This window comes from Giraffa tippelskirchi, chromosome 4, assembly GCF_054371585.1.
Source record: "Giraffa tippelskirchi isolate mGirTip1 chromosome 4, T2T-mGirTip1v1.2.pri, whole genome shotgun sequence".
Lineage (NCBI taxonomy): Eukaryota > Metazoa > Chordata > Mammalia > Artiodactyla > Giraffidae > Giraffa > Giraffa tippelskirchi.
In genome coordinates this window covers 125,626,021-125,648,317 of record NC_137278.1, presented here as the reverse complement: position 1 = coordinate 125,648,317, position 22,297 = coordinate 125,626,021, and the positions used below count along the sequence as shown (strand labels likewise).

The following is a 22,297-nucleotide window of genomic DNA, read 5'->3' as shown; positions in this document are numbered from 1 at the left end:
CACATCCATACATGACTACTGGAAAAACCATAGCTTTGACTAGATGGACTTTGTTGGCAAAGTAATGTCTCTGCTTTTTAATATGCTGTCTAGGTTGGTCATAACTTTCCTTCCAAGGAGCAAGTGTCTTTTAATTTCATGGCTGCAATCACCATCTGCAGTGATTATGGAGCCTCCCAAAATAAAAGTCTCTCACTGTTTTCATTGTTTCCCCATCTATTTGCCATGAAGTGATGGGACCAGATGCCATGATCTTCATTTTCTGAATGTTGAGTTTTAAGCCAACTTTCTCACTCTCCTCTTTCACTTTCATTAAGAAGTTCTTTAGTTCTTCTTTCCTTTCTGCAATGCGGGTGGTGTCATCTGCATATCTGAGGTTATTGATATTTCTCCCAGCAATCTTGATTCCAGCTTGTGCTTCATCCAACCCAGCATTTCTCATGATGTACTCTGCACATAAGTTAAATAAGCAGGATGACAACATACATCTTTGATGTACTCCTTTCCTATTTGGAACCAGTCTGTTGTTCCATGTCCAGTTCTGTTGCTTCCTTACCTGCATACAGATTTCTCAGGAGGCAGGTCAGGTGGTCTGGTATTCCCATCTCTTGAATTTTCCACAGTTTGTTGTGATCCACACAGTCAAAGGCTTTGGCATAGTCAATAAAGTAGTCATCACAGTCAACAAAAGAGTTTGAAATGCAGTACTTGGATGCAATCTCAAAAACGACAGAATGATCTCTGTTCATTTCCAAGGCAAACCGTTCAATATCACAATAATCCAAGTCTACGCCCCAACCAGTAATGCTGAAGAAGCTGAAGTTGAATGATTCTATGAAGACCTACAAGACCTTCTACAGCTAACACCCAAAAAAGATGTCCTTTTCATTATAGGGGACTGGAATGAAAAAGTAGGAAGTCAAGAAACACCTGGAGTAATAGGCAAATTTGGCCTTGGAGTACAGAATGAAGCAGGGCAAAGGCTAATAGAGTTTTGCCAAGAGAATGCACTGGTCGTAGCACATACCCTCTTCCAATAACACAAGAGAAGACTCTACATGTGGACTTCACCAGATGGTCAATACCAAAATCAGATTGATTATATTCTTTGCAGCCAAAGATGATGAAGCTCTATACAGTCAGCAAAAACAAGACTGGGAGCCAATTGTGGCTCAGACCATGAACTCCTTATTGCCAAATTCAGACTTAAAGTAAAGTAGGGAAAACCACTAGACCATTCATGTATAACCTAAATCAAATCCCTTATGATTATACAGTAGAAGTGACAAATGGATTCAAGGGATTAGATCTGATAGACAGAGGTCCTGAAGAACTATGGACAGAGGTTCCTGACATTGTACAGGAGGCAGGGGCCAAGGCCATCCCCAAGGAAAAGAAATGCAAAAAGGCAGAATGGTTGTCCAAGGAAGCTTTACAAATAGCTGTAAAAAGAAGTGAAGTGAAGTGAAGTGAAGTCGCTTAGTCGTGTCTGACTCTTTGCGACCACATGGACTGTAGCCTACCAGGCTTCTCTGTCCACTGGATTTTCCAGGCAAGGGTACTGGAGTGGGTTGCCATTTCCTTCTCCAGGGGATCTTCCTGACCCAGGAATCGAACCTGGGTCTCCTGCATTGCAGGCAGACGCTTTACCCTCTGAGCCACCAGGGAAGCCCAGCTGTAAAAAGAAGAGAAGCTAAAGGCAAAGGAGAAAAGGAAAGATATATCCATGAGCTAATAGTTTTTATAATTTCAAAGCATTGTTAAAAACAAAAAAAATCCCTCAACTCCCCTACCCCAAAAATAGAGGAAGTAGAAGAATATGTAAGACTGTATATTGAATGCAATGCCAAAAAGATATTTACTATCTGGATGTTTACTAAACACAATTTCCCCATCAGCTACACATCCTTTCTCAGGGAGAGCGGACTGCCCTATAAACATTTGCTATTTCACCTCCTTTGACTCATTCTAATCCTCAGATCTCTATTTCTAAATATCTCCCAAATGATCTGATGCTCGTTTTGATCTTGTTGACAGCATAAGAGCATGGGCTTTTTCCAGAGAGGCCCAAGGGGAGAGACCTCCAGGCCTGACTGGGGATGAAGAATATATAATGTTAAGTCTTCAACAGGCATCCGTTTCTCTTCTAATTGACTCTCCGGGTTCATGGAAAACTTTCAGGGGCCAAAGATTTCTGGATGTCTGATCACTTAAGAGGAGAGTGGTTTGTAAACTCAGTCTTATGACTTGTGTGCAGTATTTTTGCTAAATAGGCAAACAGGCAGGCATTTCAATAATGCCCTGATTCTCTGAGATCAGATTTCTAGGAATGCTGGTCACCAACCACCTAGAACTTAACTCTGAAGTCAATGGAAAGGGTCTCAGGGGAAATAGTTGTACTTTACTCGAAGGGAGGACAGACAAGGACACGTTCTTGGACCTTGATCTAAGCAACTGAGTCTTCATTAGGGAGATTAGCAGCAGCTAGAAATGACGGCGGCAGAGCAAATGGGCAGCACTGACAGAGATAGATCCAACTTCAGAGCACAGTACTCTCTGACCATGTGGTGTGGGGGCCAAAACCCCACACATCCTGAGACACACAGAAGGATCATGCTCTCCATGAACTGGGGGCACAAGAAAAACACAATAATATCTGTTGTGCATACTCTGCAATAAGAAGGCAATGTTGAAATAAAAATATATTCGTAGTTCTCAGTTGGGCTCCAACTCAGAACTGGAGTCATGATGAATGAAAGACATGTTACTTATGCACATGGACATCGAAAAGGACACAACAGAATAAAAAAGGCTAATGAGATATTGAAACAAACAAGAAAAACAGATCTCAGTGGATCTCAGATCTCAAGTGAAATAATGTCAAGAAGTGAAACTAGGGGTTATAATATGGACATTACTGTTGGAAGGTTGTCAATGGAGTGAAATACACTGTTTTCTATCAGAGAATGAGGTGTTTTAGCGAAACAAGAACAGTGATTTGTTTAAGGCCACTAATTTGGTCACTAACAAAGCCCCAGTTCTCCTGTGGCCACTGGGACTCACTTGCTTTCAAATTCTGTCTTTCTCCCCTCCTCTGAATTTCTCTGTCTCTCTTCTTCCCTGCCTGTTTTTGTTTTGCAGACGTCCTGACCTTATGACAGAGAATTTGGCAACAAAAGTCCAAATTCAGATCTCCACTCCCCACCCCAAAAACTCTCTTTTCCTCCTAGCTTTCCAATATCAATCCCACAGGCGACCTCTGATTGGTCATTTGGGTCATGTCATGGGTCTACCCTTTAGCCAATTTCTGATGGCAGGCTACCAAAATTTATGCCCTCTTTTCCAAATTATAGGACTCTGTCTGGGAAGAGCAGCCCAGACCACAGTGACATTTCCCAGCCTAACCTGAATCCAGATGAGGCCACACAACTAGTTCTTATCAGAGGAATGTGAACAAAATTGTTAAGTATAACTCCCAGTCAATGGAGGTTATGAAACAGACACACCTTTCCCACCCACAGAAGGAGCTCAGAGCCTCAAGCTCCTTCAGACCTTTCTGATCTTTCAGCTTCCAGCCTTATTCACCTCAGTGCTGAAACTCAAGAGTGATCCAAAAGGCTCATGAATAACAAAGACATACCTAATAGGAAGGGAATTCCCCCTCAGCCTCCCTCCCAGGAACCAGGGACAAAGGCAAGTCAAATGCTTTGTTGTACAACAGATGGGTTATCTATACAAAAGTGTGTGTACGCTGGTGTTTAATTAGACTTGGGTAAATTAGAGTCTTTATGCTTTCTACTTAATCAAGTGAATTAATGCCCAGAAGTGAAACCAGGATTATAATGAGGGCATTAGTGTTGGAAAGTTGTCAGTGGAGTGAATACACTGTTTTCTATCAGAGAACAAGGTGTTCTAGTGAAAGAACAATTTCTCCAGTACCCTTCTTTATATGACCATGAAATCTTCCATCCAGGCAGGAATACATTGGCACACTTTCATAAGGGAATGTGAACTCTACCACTAACCCAAGTGGTTTCCAAAGTATATTTATGTTCCTATGATCCAAGCATGGGTTACTATTGATCACCACTAACATTACTGAGTGCTATGCTAAGTACTGTATTAAGAGTTTCATGTACATTATCTAATTCAATGTTGTAAAATAGGATTTACATGTAAAATAACTATTATAATCATTCTCATTTTATACATTGGTAACTTACCTAAGGTCACCCAGCTGAGAAGCTGTGGAGCCTAGATTCCAATGCAGACGTCTGACTCCCACAAGGATTGCAATATCAGCCCTGCTCCTGCCAAGAGCCTGGTTGAATGGAAATCAGAGATTTAGGAGAGAGAATTGGAGGCATGCGGTCACAGCTACTCTTCTGTGTATTTCAAGTGCTACTCTTGGATGAAGTTTTCATATTTGCACCACGCACCTCAAAAGCTACCTTCACTAAATTGTTTTCATGTTGTTGCTTGATTTAATGACGGGTACAAGAAACAGCTTACGTTCCTCTTCTGAATTCTGGGTGAAACTGGTGGGCAGGGGACAACTGTGCCCTTTAGATCGGCTCATGCGGAAATTTCTCTTGAGTTTTTTACAAGGTAAACATCTTCCATTTCCTGAAGAAATGCTATGAAACTGCCTCTTGGGTATTGTTTCATCTGCTGCTGTGTTGTTCAAAATTTTGAATATAACTTTATGTTCTAGTAGAGCAACTTATTTACTTATTGAAGTATAGTTGACTTACAATGTAGTATTAATTTCTGCTGTAGGGCAAAGTGGTTTTATATATATATATACATATATATATATAAATGTATACATATTCCTTTTTAAAATATTCTTTTCCATTATGGTTTATCATAAGATGTTGAATATAGTTCTCTGTGCTATACAGCAGGACCTTGTTATTTGTTCATTTTATATATAAAAGCTTACGTCTGCTAACTCCAACTTCTACTCCATCTCTTCACCCAACCTCCTCCTCCTCGGCAACTACCCATCTGTGGTCTCTGTCGCTGTGATTCTGTTTCTGTTTCAGAGATGGGTTCATTTGTCTCATATCTTAGATTCCACATATTAGTAGAGCAATTATAATGACTCAAATGGTCAGAACACTTGCTCTTCTGTTTTAGCTTAATCCAACTTTATCTGTTTTTATTCTCATTTCATTGAAATCCCATTTTCGGTATTTTACTTAAACCCTCAAGATTTTTTCTGTTCAGTTCAGTTGCTCAGTTGTGTCTAACTCTTTGCGACCCCAAGGACTGCAGCACGCCAGGCTTCCCTGTCTGTCACCAACTCCCAGAGCTTACTCAAACTCATGTCCATTGAGTCGGTGATGCCATCCAACTATTTCATCCTTTATCATCCCCTTCTCCTCTCGCCATCATTCTTTCCCAGCATCAGGGTCTTTTCAAATGGGTCAGTTCTTCCCGTCAGGTGGCCAAAGTACTGGAGTTTCAGCTTCAGCATCAGTCCTTCCAATGAATATTCAGGACTGATCTCCTTTCAGATGGACAGGTTGGATCTCCCTGCAGTCCAAGGGACTCTCAAGAGTCTTCTCCAACACCACAGTTCAAAAGCATCACTTCTTTGGCGCTCAGCTTTCTGCACAGTCCAACTCTCACATCCACACAGGACTACTGGAAAAACCATAGCTTTGACTAGATGGACCTTTGTTGGCAAAGTAATGTCTCTGCTTTTTAATATGCTGTCTAGGTTGGTCACAGCTTTTCTTCCAAGGAGTAAGCATCTTTTAATTTCATGGCTGCAGTCACTATCTGCAGTGATTTTGGAGCACAAAAAAATAAAGTTTGTCACTGTTTCCATTGTTTCTTCATCTATTTGCCATGAAGTCATGGGACCAGATGCCATGATCTTCGTTTTCTGAATGTTGAGTTTTAAGCCAACTTTTTCACTCTCCTCTCTCACTTTCATCAAGAGGCTCTTTGGTTCTTCTTCACTTTCTGCCATAAAGGTGGTATCATCTGCATATCTGAGGTTATTGATATTTCTCCTGACAATTAACTCCAGCTTGTGCATCCTCCAGCCCAGCGTTTCTCATGATGTACTCTGCATATCGGAGAAGGCAATGGCACCCCACTCCAGTACTCTTGCCTGGAAAATCCCATGGACGGAAGGGCCTGGTAGGCTACATACAGTCCATGGGGTCGCGAAGAGTCGGACACGACTGAGCGACTTCACTTTCACTTTTCCCTTTCATGCACTGGAGAAGGAAATGGCAATCCACTCCAGTATTCTTGCCTGGAGAATCCCAGGGATGGCGGAGCCTGGTGGGCTGCCGTCTATGGGGTCGCACAGAGTCGGACACGACTGAAGCGACTTAGCAGCAGCACTCTGCATATAAGCTAAATAAGCAGGGTGACAATATACAGCCTTGACATACTCCTTTCCCTATTTGAAACAAGTCTGTTGTTCCATGTCCAGTTCTAACTGTTGCTTCTTGACCTGCATACAGATTTCTCAGGAGGCAGGTCAGGTGGTCTAGTATTCCCATCTCTTTCAGAATTTTCCACAGTTTGTTGTGATCCAAACAAAGGCTTTGGCATAGTCAATAAAGCAGAAGTAGATGTTTTTCTGGAACTCTCTTGCTTTGTTGATGATCCAGTGGATGTTGGCAATTTGATCTCTGGTTCCTCTGTCTTTTCTAAATCCAGCTTGAACATCTGGAAGTTCATGGTTCACATACTGTTGAAGCCTGCCTTGGAGAATTTTGAGCATTACTTTACTAGTGTGTGAGATGAGTGCAACTGTGCGGTAGTTTGAGCATTCTTTGGCATTGTCTTTCTTTGGGATTGAAATGAAAACTGACCTTTTCCAGTCCTGTGGCCACTGCTGAGTTTTCCAAATTTGCTGGCATATTGAGTGCAGTACTTTCACAGAATCATATTTAGGATTTGAAATAGCTTAACTGGAATTCCATCACCTTCACTAGCTTTGTTCATAGCGATGCTTCCTAAGGCCCACTTGACTTCGCATTCCTAGATGTCTGGCTCTATGTGAGTGACCACACCATTATGGTTACCTGGGTCATGAAGATCTTTTTGTATAGTTCTTCTGTGTATTCTTGCCACCTCTTCTTAATATCTTCTGCTTCCGTTAGGTCCATACCATTTCTGTCCTTTATTGTGCTCATCTTTGCATGAAATGTTCCCTTGCTGCTGCTGCTGCTAAGTCGCTTCAGTCGTGTCCGACTCTGTGCGACCCCATAGACGGCAGCCCACCAGGCTCCGCCATCCCTGGGATTCTCCAGGCAAGAATACTGGAGTGGGTTGCCATTTCCTTCTCCAGTGCATGAAAGGGAAAAGTGAAAGTGAAGTCGCTCAGTCATGTCCGACTCCTAGCGACCCCATGGGTCTGCAGCCTACCAGGCTCCTCCACCCATGGGATTTTCCAGGCAAGAGTACTGGAGTGGGGTGCCATTGCCTTGTTCCCTTAGTATCTTGAATTTTCTTGACCAGATCTCTAGTCTTTCCCTTCCTATTGTTTTCCTCTATTTCTTTGCATTGATCACTGAGGAAGGCTTTCTTATCTTTCTTTGCTATTCTTTGGAACTCTGCATTCAAATGGGTGTATCTTTCCTTTTCTTCTTTGCCTTTAGCTTCTCTTCTTTTCCTTGCTATTTGTAAGTGCTCCTCGGACAACCATTTTGACTTTTTGCATTTCTTTTTCTTGGGGATGGTCTTGATCACTGCCTCCTGTACAATGTCATGAACCTCCATCCCTAGTTCTTCAGGCACTCTATCAGATCTAATCCCTTGAATCTATTTGAATCCCCTGAATCAGATTTTTTTAGATTAGAGTAAAAACAAAAATTCTTGATATTTGGTGATTATTATAAAACCACCTATGAAGAAGGTCACCATTAATCCCACCATAGAGCTGCCAGAACTTACACAGGACTGGGAAACAAACTCTTGATGGGCACAAACAGAACATTGTGCTCACCAGGACCCAGGAGAAAGGAGCAATGACCCCACAAGAGACTGACCCAGACTTTCCCAGAAGTGTCCAGGAGTCTCTGGTGGAGACATGGGTTGATGGTGGCCTGCTGCAAGGCTGGGGGCACTGAGTATAGCAGAGCATGCATGGGACCTTTCGAAGGAAGTCACCATTATCTTCATTACCTCCACCATAGTTTGGCCCCAGGTAAACAACAGGGAGGGATCATAGCCCCTCCCATCAACAGAAAATTGGATTAAAGATTTACTGAACATGGCTCCACCCATCAGTACAAGACCCAATTTCCCCCTCAGTCAGTCTCTCCCATCAGGAAGCTTCCATAAGCCTCTTATCCTTCTCCACCAGAGGGCAGACAGACTGAAAACCACAATCACAGGAAACTAACCAATCTGATCACATGGACCACAGCCTTGTCTAACTCAATGAAACTATGAGCCATGCCATTTAGAGCCACCCAAGACGGACAGGTCATGGTGGAGAGTTCTGACAAAACGTGGTCCACTGGAGAAGGGAATGGCAAACCACTTCAGTATTCTTGATGAAGAGCCTCTTGATGAAAGTAAAAGAGGAGAGTGAAAAAGTTGGCTTAAAACTCAACATTCAGAAAATGAAGATCATGGCATCTGGTCCCACCACTTCATGGCAAATAGATGGGTAAACAATGGAAACAGTGACAGACTTTAGTTTTTTGGGTTCCAAAATCACTGCAGATTGTGACTGCAGCCATGAAATTAAAAGACACTTGCTCCTTGGAAGAAAACTTATGACCAATCTAGACAGCATATTAGAAAGCAGATACAGATACATTACTTTGCCAACAAAGGACGTCTAGTTAAGGCTATAGTTTTTCCAGTAGTCCTGTATGGATGTGAGAGTTGGACTGTGAAGAAAGCTGAGCACCGAAGAATTGATGCTTTTGAACTGTGGTGTTGGAGAAGACTCTTGAGAGTCCCTTGAACTGCAAGGAGATCCAACCTGTCCATCTGAAAGGAGATCAGTCCTGAATATTCATTGGAAGGACTGATGCTGATGCTGATACTCCAATACTTTGGCCACCTGATGTGAAGAACTGATTGGAAAAGACCCCGATGCTGGGAAAGATTGAAGGCAGGAGAAGGGGACGACAGAGGATGAGATGGTCGGATGGTATCACTGACTCAGTGGGCATGAGTTTGAGTAAACTCTGGGAGTTGGCAATGGACAGGGAAGCCTGGCATGCTGCAGTCCATGGGATCGCAAAGAGTTGGACATGACTGAGTGACTGAACTGAACTGATGAATGACCAAACTTTATATTAATATAATACAGTCAATGTTAAAATTATAGTGAGCTTAGTGTAATCTCTGTCCAATTATGCAAATTACATTTTGGGATCTTTCCATAATTCCAGGATACTATTATTCACATTAATTATTATTTGCCAAGTAAATATGAATTAATATCAACTACTGAAGTAGATACGCCAGTTAAATATTTCTAATTGAAAATGATCATGATGTTGGGATAATAAAAATGATGAATATTTAGATATTGAATCATTCAATAAAGATTAATAAGTGCCTTCTCTGTACCAGTGAATGAAGTTCATGTTCTAAAGGAAGAGTTGCAGCCTTCCCAGGTGGTGAAAATCCACCTGCCAATGCAGGGGACGTGGGTTCAACCTCTGGTCTGGGAAGATTCCTCATGCCCTAGAGCAACTAAGTCTGTGTGCCACATCTACTGAACCTACACTCTAGAGCTTGCAAGCTGCAACTACTGAAGCCTGTGTGCCTAGAGAGCGTGTTCCACAACAGAAACCACCACAATAAAAAGCCCGCATACAGAAATGAAGAGTAGCCCCTGCTCGCTGCAAGTAGAGAAAGCCTGCACACAGCAATGAAGACCCAGCACAACCAAAATAAAAAGTAAATTTAATAAAATAAAGTAAGGGTTGCTATGATCTGAATTGTATCCCTCCCTCAGTTCATATGTTGTAAGTCCTAATCCCCAGTACCTCAAAATGAGACCTTATTTGGAGAATCTTTACAGAGGTAATTAAGTAAAAATAAAGTCAGGAGGGTGGGCCTAACCCAATATGACTGGTGTCCTTATAAACAGGGGAAATGTGAACACAGGCACACATAGAGGAAAGGCAATATGCAGAGACACAGGGAGAAGATGGCATCTTCATGTCAAGGAGAGAGGTCTGAGGGTTTGGGACAGAACCAACCCTGCCGACACCTTAACTTTGGACTTGCAGCCTCTAGAACTGTGAGACAATAAGAGTTCTCTTACTTAAGCCTCCCGGTCTGTGACACTTCTTTACTGCAGCCAACAGCAGACTAACCCAATGGGAAGGAGCTCTAAGATGGGAAAGAAGTGAACGAGTCATGGAACAGAAAAGCATTCAGTTCAGGGGAGTCCACAGGGTGAGGGAGAGAGACGAGCACTGGCTGAAGGTGATGTGTGTAAACTATTAACCCCCTATGAACACGAGGCTTTGCTTTCTTCTTTGAGTTCAGAACCAAGCCTGGGAACGTTGTATGGGATAACCTACTATAAGAGACCAAAACATACAGTGGCTTAAGTAGGGCAGGAGCTTGCTTTTCTCCCATCCAGGGGAGCAGAGGAGGGTGAGAGGTCTAGAGCTGGTAAGGTTGGATGATGGTAAGACAGAGTGGCCATCTTTGATGGCGACCTCCTTCTCTAGACCTACAGCAGTAGCTCAGGTGACAGCAGGTGACCTTCCCCAGCAGGTGATAGCAGGGGGAAGAAAGAGTGGAGGCTGGAGCTTCTGTATAAAAAAAAACTGTGGTTTGCAAGGTACATGCATGGCTTCTGTCCTCAACCTACTGGCTGGAGGTCAGTCATGTAACCACACCTATTGCCACAGCATCTAGGACAAGCTATCACTTGAAGAGTCCAACTTCCGAGAGTTTCCTGCTAACTAATGCAGAGAGCTGTGTTTCTTAAAGGAAGAAAGAGTCTAGACTCTGGGGAGCAGTTTGTAGGCTCTATCCCAGCCTAACCTCGGATAGCAAGAGAGCTGGACTCAACTCAAGTGCTTCCCTCAAGGCTCCGAGTTGGTCGAGTTGACATCTGAAGTAGACTGTCACTTGTCTGCTATCATCTCTCCCATGATTTCCCAAAAGAGCTCTTCTGATGAGGTGGCTGGCCAGGTAGCAGGTGCCAAGGCCTGTCTCTCTCGTCCACAGCTCTGAAAAAAATCTCCCCACCTCCTCAGCAAGAACCCCTCCCCAGTCATCATGTTTTCTGCCATTAGGGCCTTGTCTTGTATCCTTCATGCTTATGAGCCGCCTGGGGCAGGCAGTTTATGCGTCTGGCACGCTCTGTGACTCTCCAGCAGTCTGAATCTTTACTGCCTGTCAGAAGCATTTATTAATATTGCTGCTAATAATAGTACCTAGCAGGGGCAGACTGGCTTGAACACGTCAGAAGGCAATGTTTCCCATTACTGTGCTTTCATTGTTCGCTGGAACATGACAGGAGGGGTAGATTCAGACTTGCCTTTTCAGTCCTCTTACTCAGGTTACTGATCCCATTACTAGAAGTCTTGCTTTGCTGGCATCCGTAGAAAACACTAGCAAATACAGGCCGTAGGGTATTCTCATGCTCCGTTTATGCAGGCTGAAATGGAAAATTTGGTGTCTGTGAAAGATAAAAGTTCCAACGCCGTAGCCTGAGGTTGTCTTGAAGTGAGGTGGGCATGAAAGCTGAGTATGAGCTGAATCTTGCCTGCCTTCTTGGTTGCAAAATGGAAAAGGACAGGCAGGGAAAGCCAACTTACCTGCCTTTAGATCTGTACTCCTATTGCTCATTCTTTAAAACATTTCTCTGTCCAGGACTGTATAAATTGATATAAATTGCTAAACTTATTGAATCCAGGTTTATGTCAAAAACTATGCATGGAGCTTTCTATGAATTTTCCGTTTTGAATCTCCCAGCAACTCACTACTGTAGATACTGTCAGTTGCTAGCTCACCCTTCAGGCCAGCAGAATCCATTGCGTATCACAGAGGCAGAAAAGGTGGGTTCTTGGGACTTCCTTGGTGGTCCAGTGGTTAAGAATCTGCTTTGCAATGCAGGGGACATGGGTTCGATCCATGTTCGGGGAACTAAGATTCCACATGCTATGGAGCAACTAAGCCTGCACTCCTCAATAGAGAGTCCACGTGCCAAAACTGAAGATCCCCCAGGAAGTAACAAAGATCTCAAGTGCCACAACTAAGACCTGAAGCAGCCAAATAAATAAACAAATTTTAAAAAAGAAAGAAAGAAAATGTAGGACCTTAGTTTTACACCTGCCCTTTCAGCTCTGGCAATAGTCATGTGACCCAATATCAGCCAATTAAACTGAAAACAGGGGAACTCTGCTGGAGGAATTCTGGGCAAGACAAAATCTATGTGAGAAAAGAGGTAAGAGGAAAAGCTGCATCTCCTTCTTCTTTGAAAGTGTTTTTGTTAAGACATGAGGTATGAAGCCTTGGCAGCCATTTTGTAATAATGAGGGAGAGAGTGCCAAGAGATCCTCAGAGAAGTCCTGACATGGTTGAAATACTGATCTTGCTTGGAATCATCCTCCTCTAAATCACTTGTTATGTGAAAAAATTAAGTCCTTTTAATATAAGCCCATAATACCTGAATACTCCACTATGTGCAGTTGGGAGCATCCTAATGTATCTCTGCTCCCTTCCATTTCCTTCCATTACCCTCTGCTTGGGAAAGAATCAGGGAACTCTCTCCACCTGCTCAGTGGTGCCCACAAATTCTTTAAATGGGAGACAAGGCCTTGTATTTCTAGGATGACCTTAGGTCTGGTTTGCCCAGGACCCTTCTAGGACAGTTCTGGTTTATTCCTATTGTTCTGGCATAATTAAGGGATGCTATAAATACTCCTGGATAGATGAGGAATTCTCTGGCCACTTGATTCCTTTTTCAGAGAGAAAAAGCTGAAAGGTGAGTTTCACTGCAAGAGAACACAGCCTTCAAGTCACAGTGAAGGGGCAAATGGCTAGGATTCTGGGAGAGTGCAGGAGAGAGCACGTGGGGTGGGAGGGTTTCTGTAGGGCAGGGAAAGGCCCAGGAATGAGAAACGGGGGGCTCTAATAGCAGACTCATCCATCCCCTAGATTTTTCAGTGATCTCTGCTTCTAAGAAATACAAGGACTTCGTTGCTGTGGTTTTGTTCTTTCTCTGCTTTCTATCCTTTCACAGGGTCCCAATCTACCTTCTACCAGTGCTCCTGGGCTTATTGGAACCCACCCCTTGTCCAAAAGTCTCAAATTCTTGCCCAGATAACTCCTTGCTTTCCTGACATCTTTCGAAGATCTCCAAGATCGACAAAGATGTTGTGCGAAGTGATAGTCATTCTCATTCATGCTATTTCAAGTTTATTTTTTTTCCAGACTGACCCCTCAAAACTCGAAGTTATTTGGAGCACATCTCACCCCTACTCCTTCCTTTTTATGGACACTCCGTGACCATGTGTAACTGAAAATCAGCCTTGCCTCTGCCCCTTCTCCCATCAGTGGATGATGTTTTACCTGCCTCCTGTGCTAATAAAAACAAGTCACAAGTAGGGTGATTTATCTATCCTAGAAATGCATGTTTAAATGCATAAATTAGTCTTGATTTAAATTACACAGGCTCATTATCTGTGAGAAAACTGGGCTGCCCCATAAGCCTATTAGAATGATGAGTAATGTGCCTGTAGCCCTGATAGCTGTCCCTGGGGAGTTGAATCCAGGCATAGAATGAGCCCTTGTGCTCCCAGCACAAGGATGTGAGGCAGCTAGGGAGGGCTGCAGTGTCCAGCCTTCCCACTGGGCTTGGGGATGGGCAGGGGGGCTGGGCAGGGAAGGACCCCATTCTTCCTGATTCTTAAATGGAGACACAGGAGATGCGCTTCTTTCTTCTTGCCTCTGCATCTGACCATCAAGGTGACAGTTTGGCTTTGTGCAGCAGTGGGAGGCAAGAGAAATGCTTAAGGGGCTTTGGGCCACTGGACCCAGTTGGCGGGGGTTGGAGACGTCCATTGGCTGCGATCACTGCAAAGATTTCTATCGCCCATAACTCTATCTGTGGGAAATTGATAAGCTCCTTGGAGGGGATAGTTTAATCCTGCAAGAAGAAAACTTTTAACTCATCCAGCAATAACTATGAATGCCTACTCCACACCAGGCACTAAGCTAAGATCAGAGGCTACAGGAGCTACCCAAAACACAATCTCATCCCTGAGAAGCTTTTCAATTTGCTGGGTATTTCAGATAAGATAACAGGTCATTTTAATACAGAGTTTTAATGCTACTGGTAACAAAATATTTTTTTCCAGAAAGATGACAGTGTATCCTTTCAATGTCATACTAAAGCATTGTCTAATAGGGCAGCCCATAGGTTTTCTGACAGCCTTGATTTAGCTAACTACTACTACACAAGTTAAGATCAAGTACTTGAAAAGTGAGATCTTAACTGGCAGAAAATCGATAAGATGCAAATAATTTTTGTCCATTGGAAAAGATAGCTTCTAAGGGTTATGATTTTATTGCCTATGTGTGTTAGTCACTCAGTCATGTTGGACTCTTTGCGACCCCATGGACTGTAGCCCACCAGGCTCCTTTGTCCATGGCATTCTCCAGGCTAAAATACTGGGGTCGGTTGCCATTTCCTTCTCCAAGGGCTCTTCCTAACCCAGGGATTAAACCCAGGTCTCCTGCATTGCAGGCAAATTCTTTACTGTCTGAGCTACCAGGGAAGCCCACAAAGGGGACACTGTGGCTGCATGGGCCAGGAAGCAAACCTGGGCCTCCTGCGTGGCAGGTGAGAATTCTATCACTGAACCACCCATGCACCAAACTGCTATGCACTTTATTGCCTCTAGGACATTGTATCATGCCCAGTTTTGGATCTAAGATAGCAGTCTTACATCAACATTCTTCCTTTCACTTACCACATATAAATCAGTTTCTCTTATGTTCCTTTGACTCAACTTTATTACCCTGCTAGCACCCTTATTAATGAATTAAATGAATATTTGACATAGGCTCATGATGTATGTTTGTGAGAGCTGTGTTTTTTACCTTCTGGAAATTACAATGTGAAACTACCTTATAGAAAATGTGCTAAGGGGTCCCAGATGAGCAACACCAAACTCAGTCTTAGGAGTTTAGGGAAGATTTCTCAGATCATCTAAAGTTAGACATGAAAAGTGAAGGGGTAGGCTAGCCAAAGATGGAAGAGGGTGGTGTACTAGGGCAAAGGAAATAGCTTATGTCAAGGCTGGAGATGAGACACCTGCATCAACAGGTCATGAAGCCCAAGAGAATGAGTGGTGAGAGGCAAGGCTGCGGGCTAAGCAAGAGCAAAATCATGGCTGGACCTCAGTGCCATGCCAAGGAGCTTGGTCCTTATATAGAGGGCACTGGGAAGTCACTAAGGAATTTTTAAACAGGGAGAAGACACGACTGGATTTGGCTTCTGGGTTCACTGTTTCATAACCCAGGTGGAAATCTCGTTCACCTGTATAATTGCAGCTTGCTGAGGTTCCTTATAAAATTCCTCTATAATTCTGCTTTACTCCAGTTTCTACAACTACAATTAGAAGATATATTGATGAATAAATTCATGGAGAGATTTATATATATGATGGAATGCCCAAGAATGGATATTTACCATTTATAATGGTTTCTTTCTCTATTTTGGTCCAGAGTAAAAATAGAAAAAGCAGATGTGCAAAAAAGCAAGGCTGACATATTTCAAAACACAACTCAAAGTAATGGGCAAATCAGAGCTGAAGGAGGAGACTCCAGAGACCAGCTATTAGATGCAATTGCTTTGGTCAGAAAGGTTTCTGCTTCTTTCAAGTTTCCTTGGCCAGATGTTTCCATTTCAGAGAATAAATTATAAAGCAGTTAAGCACTTATAGCACAAGGGAACATTTATCTTGTTATGATGCAGCTTTTTGAGGACTTTTCAGCAATCATTGCACTTTTATTTCTTGTCTCATTTCATTCTCACAGGAGCCTATGAGGCAGACAGAATGAATGCTACCATGCCCATTTCACAGATGGAGAAACCAAGGCCCAGAAAGGTAATAATTTGCTTACCTGCAAGGTAGGCAAGGTAGACTCAAAGAATGGAAAAAGGATAATCATGTTACCAGTGCTCTGAATGACCATGAAAGTTTTACTTATTATGTATGAAATAAATGCAATGACAATTGCACTCACTTCCCACGCTGGTGAGGTTATGCTAAAAAACTTTCAAGCTAGGCTTCAGCAGTAATTGAATTGAGAACTTCTAGATGCACAAACTTGGTTTAGAAAAGGCAGAGAAACCAAAGATAAAATCGCCAACACCATTGGATCATAGAGAAAGCAAGGGAATTCCAGAAACACATTTCCTTCTCTTTCATTGACTACATTAAAGCCTTTGACTGTGCAGACCATAACGAACTGTGGAAAACTCTTAGAGAGATAGGAATACTAGACCATCTTACCTGTCTCCTGAGAAACCTGTATGTGGGTCAAGAAGCAACAGTTAGAACTTTATATGGAACAACTGACTGGTTCAAAATTGAGAAAGGAGTATATTGTCACCCTGTTTATTTAACTTACATGCAGAGCACATCATGCAACATGCTGGGCTGGATTAATTACAAGCTGGAATCAAGATTGCCAGAAGTATCAATAACCTCAGATATGCAGATGATATCACTCTAACGGCAGAAAGTGAAAATGAATTAAAGAGCCTCTTGATGGGGGTGAAAGAGGAGAGTGAAAAAGCCAGCTTAAAACTCAATATTGAAAAAACTAAGATCATGGCATCTGGGTCCCATCACTTCATGGCAAATAGAAGGGGAAAAGGCAGAAGCAGTGACAGATTTCCTCTTCCTGGGCTCTAAAATCACTGCGGATGGTGACTGCAGTCATGAAATTAGAAAACGATTGTTTCTTGGCAGGAAAGCTATGACAAACCTAGACAGCATATTAAAAAGCAAAGACATCATTTTGCTGATAATGTATAGTCAAGGCTATGGTCTTTCCAGAAGTCATATATGGATGTGAGAGATGGAACATAAAGAAGCAGAGTACCAAAGAACTGATGCTTTTGAACTGTGGTGCTGGAGAAAGACTCTTGAGAGTCCCTTGGACTACAAAGAGATCAAACTAGTCAGTCCTAAAGGAAATCAACCCTGAATACTCTTTGGAAGGACTGATGCTGAAGGTGAACCTGCAGTACTTTGGTCACCTGATGCAAAGAGCCAACTCATTGGAAAAGGCCCTGAAACTGGGAAAGATTGAAGGCAGAAGAAGAAGAGGGTGACAGAGGATGATAGGTTGGATTGCATCACTGTTTCAATGGACATGATCTTGGGCAAACTCTGGAAGATGGTGAGGGACAGGGAGGCCTAGTGTGCTGCAGTCCATGGGGTCACAAAGAGTTGGACATAACTTGGTGACTGAAAAACAACAACAAAATGCAATGAAGGAACAATTCTGTTCTTTCTCCTTTACTATGTATTAAATGCATAAGTATACATCTATGTGTTTTTTCTCTTGTTACTGTTACTAAATTATAAGTTCCATAAGGGCAGTTTTCTATTGCTCTATGACAAACAGCCCTAAAACTCAATGGCTTGGAACCAGTAATTTATTGTTTCTCATGATTCTGTGCAGAGAAGGCAATGGCACCCCACTCCAGTACTCTTGCCTGGAAAATCCCATGGGAGGAGGAGCCTGGTGTGCTGCAGTCCATGGGGTCTCGGAGAGTCAGACACGACTGAGCGACTTCACTTTCACTTTTCCCTTTCCTGAGTTGGAGAAGGAAATGGCAACCCACTCCAGTGTTCTTGCCTGGAGAATCCCAGGGACGGCGGGGCCTGGTGGGCTGCTGTCTATGGGGTCACACAGAGTCAGACACAACTGAAGCAACTTAGCAGCAGCAGCAGCATGATTCTGTGAATCAGAGATTTGAGCAGGGCTCAGCCGGTTGGGTCTTCTGTTCTATATCCAGGCTCCACTACTTAAAAGCTGTGTGATCTTGGGTAAGTTATTTACCCTCTCTGTGCTTCAGTGTTCTCACTTACAAGAAGCTTACAAATGATAATCACTTCTTAGGGCTGTGATGTGCCTTAAAATACATGTGAGATAACATGAATAAAGGGTATAGAACATGTTCAGCAACTTATTAATAATTTTATTATTTATTATAAATAATTATTCTTGTTATTAGATTTGTGTCTGTGTTTGAGTACTGCCCACTACAGTATGTAGCTCTTCCTCTCTGTCCATGCTGAGTCTGCCAGCCATTCTCTTTATCTCTCTGAACACTTCTATTCCATCTGTAACCACAGTCCCTCAGCAAGCCATAGCTATGCCATGTCATTTGGAGTGCATGTCCGTGGGCTCAGGCACTTGGAGAGACATAAATAACAGTGGATGTTGCTTGGGTAACTTGTACAGCCTCTCACCTACTCCCACTTCCCATGGCCAGCTTCCTGGAGCTGCTTCCAGGAGGCAAACGTGGTGGTTAGAACCTTAGTGGCGCTACCTCAAAAAGTCTATGTCATAGATGGCTCCATCAATTGCCTGGGAAACAAGATGTGTTCTGGAAGTCAGTCTGGCTCCTTGCTGAGTAGGCTGCCTGCAGTCCTGAACTGCAAATCTTCAGCTCTTCGTTGGTATTCTGTCTTTCAGGACTCCAAGGGTACCCGGGCATTCTGGATTAGGTACTAAAGTCAAGAAGAATGGGTCTGGCTTCAAATTGTATCTTTGGATTGGAGTCTGTCTGCCTGGATTTATCAGCTTCTATAGTCTATATGTCAGACAAAGTCTCTGTCAGTCATTTGTTGCTGATTTCTTTCATCTGGATTATAAAGAGCTGTGAGGTTTGATCAATCCATTATTTGACTTACGGTAAGTTATTTTCTTGACTTATTGTAAGTCAAATAGTTGATTTATTTGATAATTTCCTTAACCTACCATAAGTCAAACAATTGATGCTTTTGAATTGTGGTGCTGGAGAAGACTCCTGAAGAGATCATTGTACAGCAAGGGGACAAACCAGTCAATCCTAAAGGACATCAACTTTGAATATTCATTGGAAGGACTGATGCTGAAGCTGAAGCTCCAACCTTTAGCCACCTGATGCAAAGAGCCAACTCACTGGAAAAGATCCTGATGCTGGAAAAGACTGTGGGCTAGAGGAGAAGGGAGCGGCAGGGGATGTGATGGTGAGATATCATCACTGACTCAATGGACATGAGTTTGAGCAAATTCTAGGAGGTAGTAAAGGACAGGGAAGACTGGCATGCTGCAGTTCATGAGGTCGCAAAGAGTTGGACACAGCTTAACAACTGAACAACAACAACAAGTTATTTCCTGTCAAGATTCCCATATTCACCAGGGTGAAACTCCTTAATAGAGTGTTATAGACCATATACGGTTGATCAGGTTGGGCACTGCACAAGGATGCCCAGCCAAGTGGGCTGATGTGAGCTGAAATCTAACCCACGCTCAGCTTACCAACCCGTGCATCCTGGCTTGGACTGAAATGGTATCATTTTCTAATTTGCCAAAAATTGTGATACTTGGTAGGATATGTTGAAGGATTTACCCTGTACAGGATGCAGAAAATCGTGTTGGCTACTCAGAGCTGATCTGTAGCATGCCTATTTTCAAGAGGAGACATTTGGTATAAAATAGCCGAATTCAGAGCTAGAGAGACTCCTTTCCACCTTTTAACCTCACTGCCAGCGCACACCTAGAATTCAAGTCTGCACCAGAACAAGACTGTTTCCATTCTCCATCATGGATACTTCCTGGAAGGGCTTGGGATCAGGATTAGCATCTACCTGGTTCAAAAAATCCAAGCCAGTGCCTCTTTCTATGTCCTTCACTAGGAACTGAGGTGAAGTGTCCTGATGTCACTCACAGGAACAAGGCAGTTCAAATTTCCAGTGCTGTTCTTCCAGAAAGATGGCTGTTCAGGTGAATGGATAGTGGAGTGAGCCCTGCCTCTGCAGTCTCCTCCTCTTTTCAGAGTTTGAAATTCATTCATTTATTCATGAGGTACTTACTGAGGGAGGCAGTTCAGTCTGGCATCATGCAACCTGAGTTCAAATACAAGCAAGTTATTTAACTTTTCTGTGCCTCAGTTTCTTCATCTGTAGGACAGCAGTAATGATAGATCCTCCCTCAAATGGTTGTTGTGATGATTAAATGAGTTAATTTGTATAATCTATGCCTGACACAGTACAGGCTCTTAATAGAAGTTCCCTCCTGTTTATGCAGCATTTATAATGTGACAGGCTCTGGGCAACACTGAAGGGGATCTAGGCAGCCATGCAATGCACTCCAGGCCTCCTGCAAGTTTACTGCTAGTAGGGACCATAAGGGGGCTTCCCAGGTGGTGCTAATGGTAAAGATCTGCCTGCCAGTGCAGGTAGACATAAGAGATACAGGTTTGATTCCTGGGTCAGGAAGATCCCCTGGAGGAGGGCACAGTAACCCTCTCCAGTATTCTTGCCTGGAGAGTCCCTGGGACAGAGGAGCCTGGTGGGCTATGGTCCATACGGTCACAAAGAGTCAGATATGACTGAAGTGACTTAGAACGCACGCACACACACAGGGACCATAAGACAGGTAACTCCATCACATATTATGGGGCAGTGTACCAAAGCTTTTCAAACTTTATAAGAAGCACCTGCATTAGCCATTAGGGAAATGCACATCAAAGCAAAAATGAGACACCATTTCATATCCACTAGGATGATTAGAATTTTAAAAGGCAGGTAAGGATGTGGTGAGGTTGAGAAGAAATCTGAACCCTCATTCTTTGCAGGTGAGAAGGTAAATAGTGCAGCTACTGTGGAAAACAGCCTGACAGTTTCTCAGAAAGTTAGGCATAAAATTACCCCATGACTTAAAATTACATTTCTAGATGTACAACCAGGAGAAATGAAGATGCAGGTCCACTCAAAAACTTGTATCTGAATGTTGATAGTAATATTATTGATAATAGGCAACACCATATGTGGTACGATGACCCAAATATTCATTAACTGATGAGTGGGAAAATAAAATATGATATATCCACACCATGGAACATTGTTCAGGCATAAAAAGAAATGAAGTATTGATGCATGCTACAACATCAAAGAATCCTGGAAACATTAAGTGAAAGAAGTTGGTCACAGAGGACCATGTATTGTATGATTACATTAATATAAAATGTCCAGTATGGGTCAATTTATAGAAACAGAAATAGACCAGTGACTACTCACACTTGGGACAGAGGAGTGGGAATTGGGGAGTAACAGCTAAAGGATATGGGGTTTCTTTGGGGGATAATAAAAGTGTTTTAGAATTGACTGTGGTAATGGTTGCATATACTAAAGGCCATTGAATTGTGTATTTTAAATGGGTGAATTTTATGGCACATGACTTATATATCAGTAAATTTTTAAAAGAGAAGCAGCTGGAGTGTTTGTTTAAAATGCATGTTTTTTGAAGTCAGTAAGCCTGACTTCTCCAGCTCTGTTTTTCTTTCTCAAGATTGCTTTGGCTATTCAGGGTCTTGTGTGGTACAATACAAATTTTAAGATTTTTTTTGTTTTATATCTGCCAAAAATGCCATTGATAATTTGATAGGGATTAAAGCTACAGTAATCAAAACAGTATGGTACTGGCATAAAGATAGACTTATAGATCAATGGAACAGGAGAGAAAGCCTAGAAATAAACTCACATACATATGGTCGATTAATCTGTAATAAAGGAGACAAGAATATACATTGGAGAAAAGACAGTCTCTTTAGTAAGTGTTGCTGGGAAAAGTGGACAGCCACATGTAAAAGAAGGGAATTAGAGCATTCTCTAACACCATAAACAAAAATAAACTCAAAATCAATTAAAGACTAAAAGGCAAGACTGGATGCTACAAAATTCTTAGAACTCTGACATAAATCTTAGCAATGTCTTTTTGGATCCACCTCCTATAGCAACAACAACAACAACAAAAAGGGACATAATTAAAGTTAAAAGCTTTTTCACAGCAAAGGAAGTCATAAAAAAAATGAAAAGACAATCCACAGAATTGGAGAGAATATTTGTAAATGATGCAACTGACAAGGGATTAACCTCCAAAATATACAAACAGCTCGTGCAGCTCAATTTAAAAAAAAACTAAAAAAAATGGATAGAAGATCTAAATTTCTCCAAAGAAGACATACAGATGGCCAAAGAACACAAGAAAAGATGCTTACTGTTACTAATTATTAGAAAACTGCAAATCAAAACTACAGTAA

The 22,297-nt window shown here is 42.4% G+C and overlaps 1 protein-coding gene, 1 long non-coding RNA gene and 1 other non-coding gene across 3 annotated transcripts in view; 1 reads left to right on the top strand and 2 right to left on the bottom strand.

Moving 5' to 3' along the window:
• Positions 1-21,150, top strand: part of LOC145546154 (uncharacterized) — a 63,909-nt gene extending 42,759 nt beyond the window's left edge. Inside the window, exons 3-4 of the long non-coding RNA XR_014082563.1 lie at positions 16,009-16,079; positions 18,688-21,150. This is a non-coding gene — a long non-coding RNA (uncharacterized LOC145546154). The remainder of the gene's footprint in view (positions 1-16,008; positions 16,080-18,687) is intronic.
• TRNAC-GCA (transfer RNA cysteine (anticodon GCA)) lies at positions 1,596-1,668 on the bottom strand. The gene has a single exon. It is a non-coding gene; the product is annotated as a tRNA-Cys (tRNA).
• The window catches only part of CRADD (CARD and death domain containing adaptor protein), a 355,216-nt gene continuing 337,142 nt past the window's right edge, over positions 4,224-22,297 (bottom strand). The window contains exon 8 of the transcript XR_014082562.1: positions 4,224-4,321. The gene's annotated coding sequence lies outside the window, so the exon portion shown is untranslated. The remainder of the gene's footprint in view (positions 4,322-22,297) is intronic.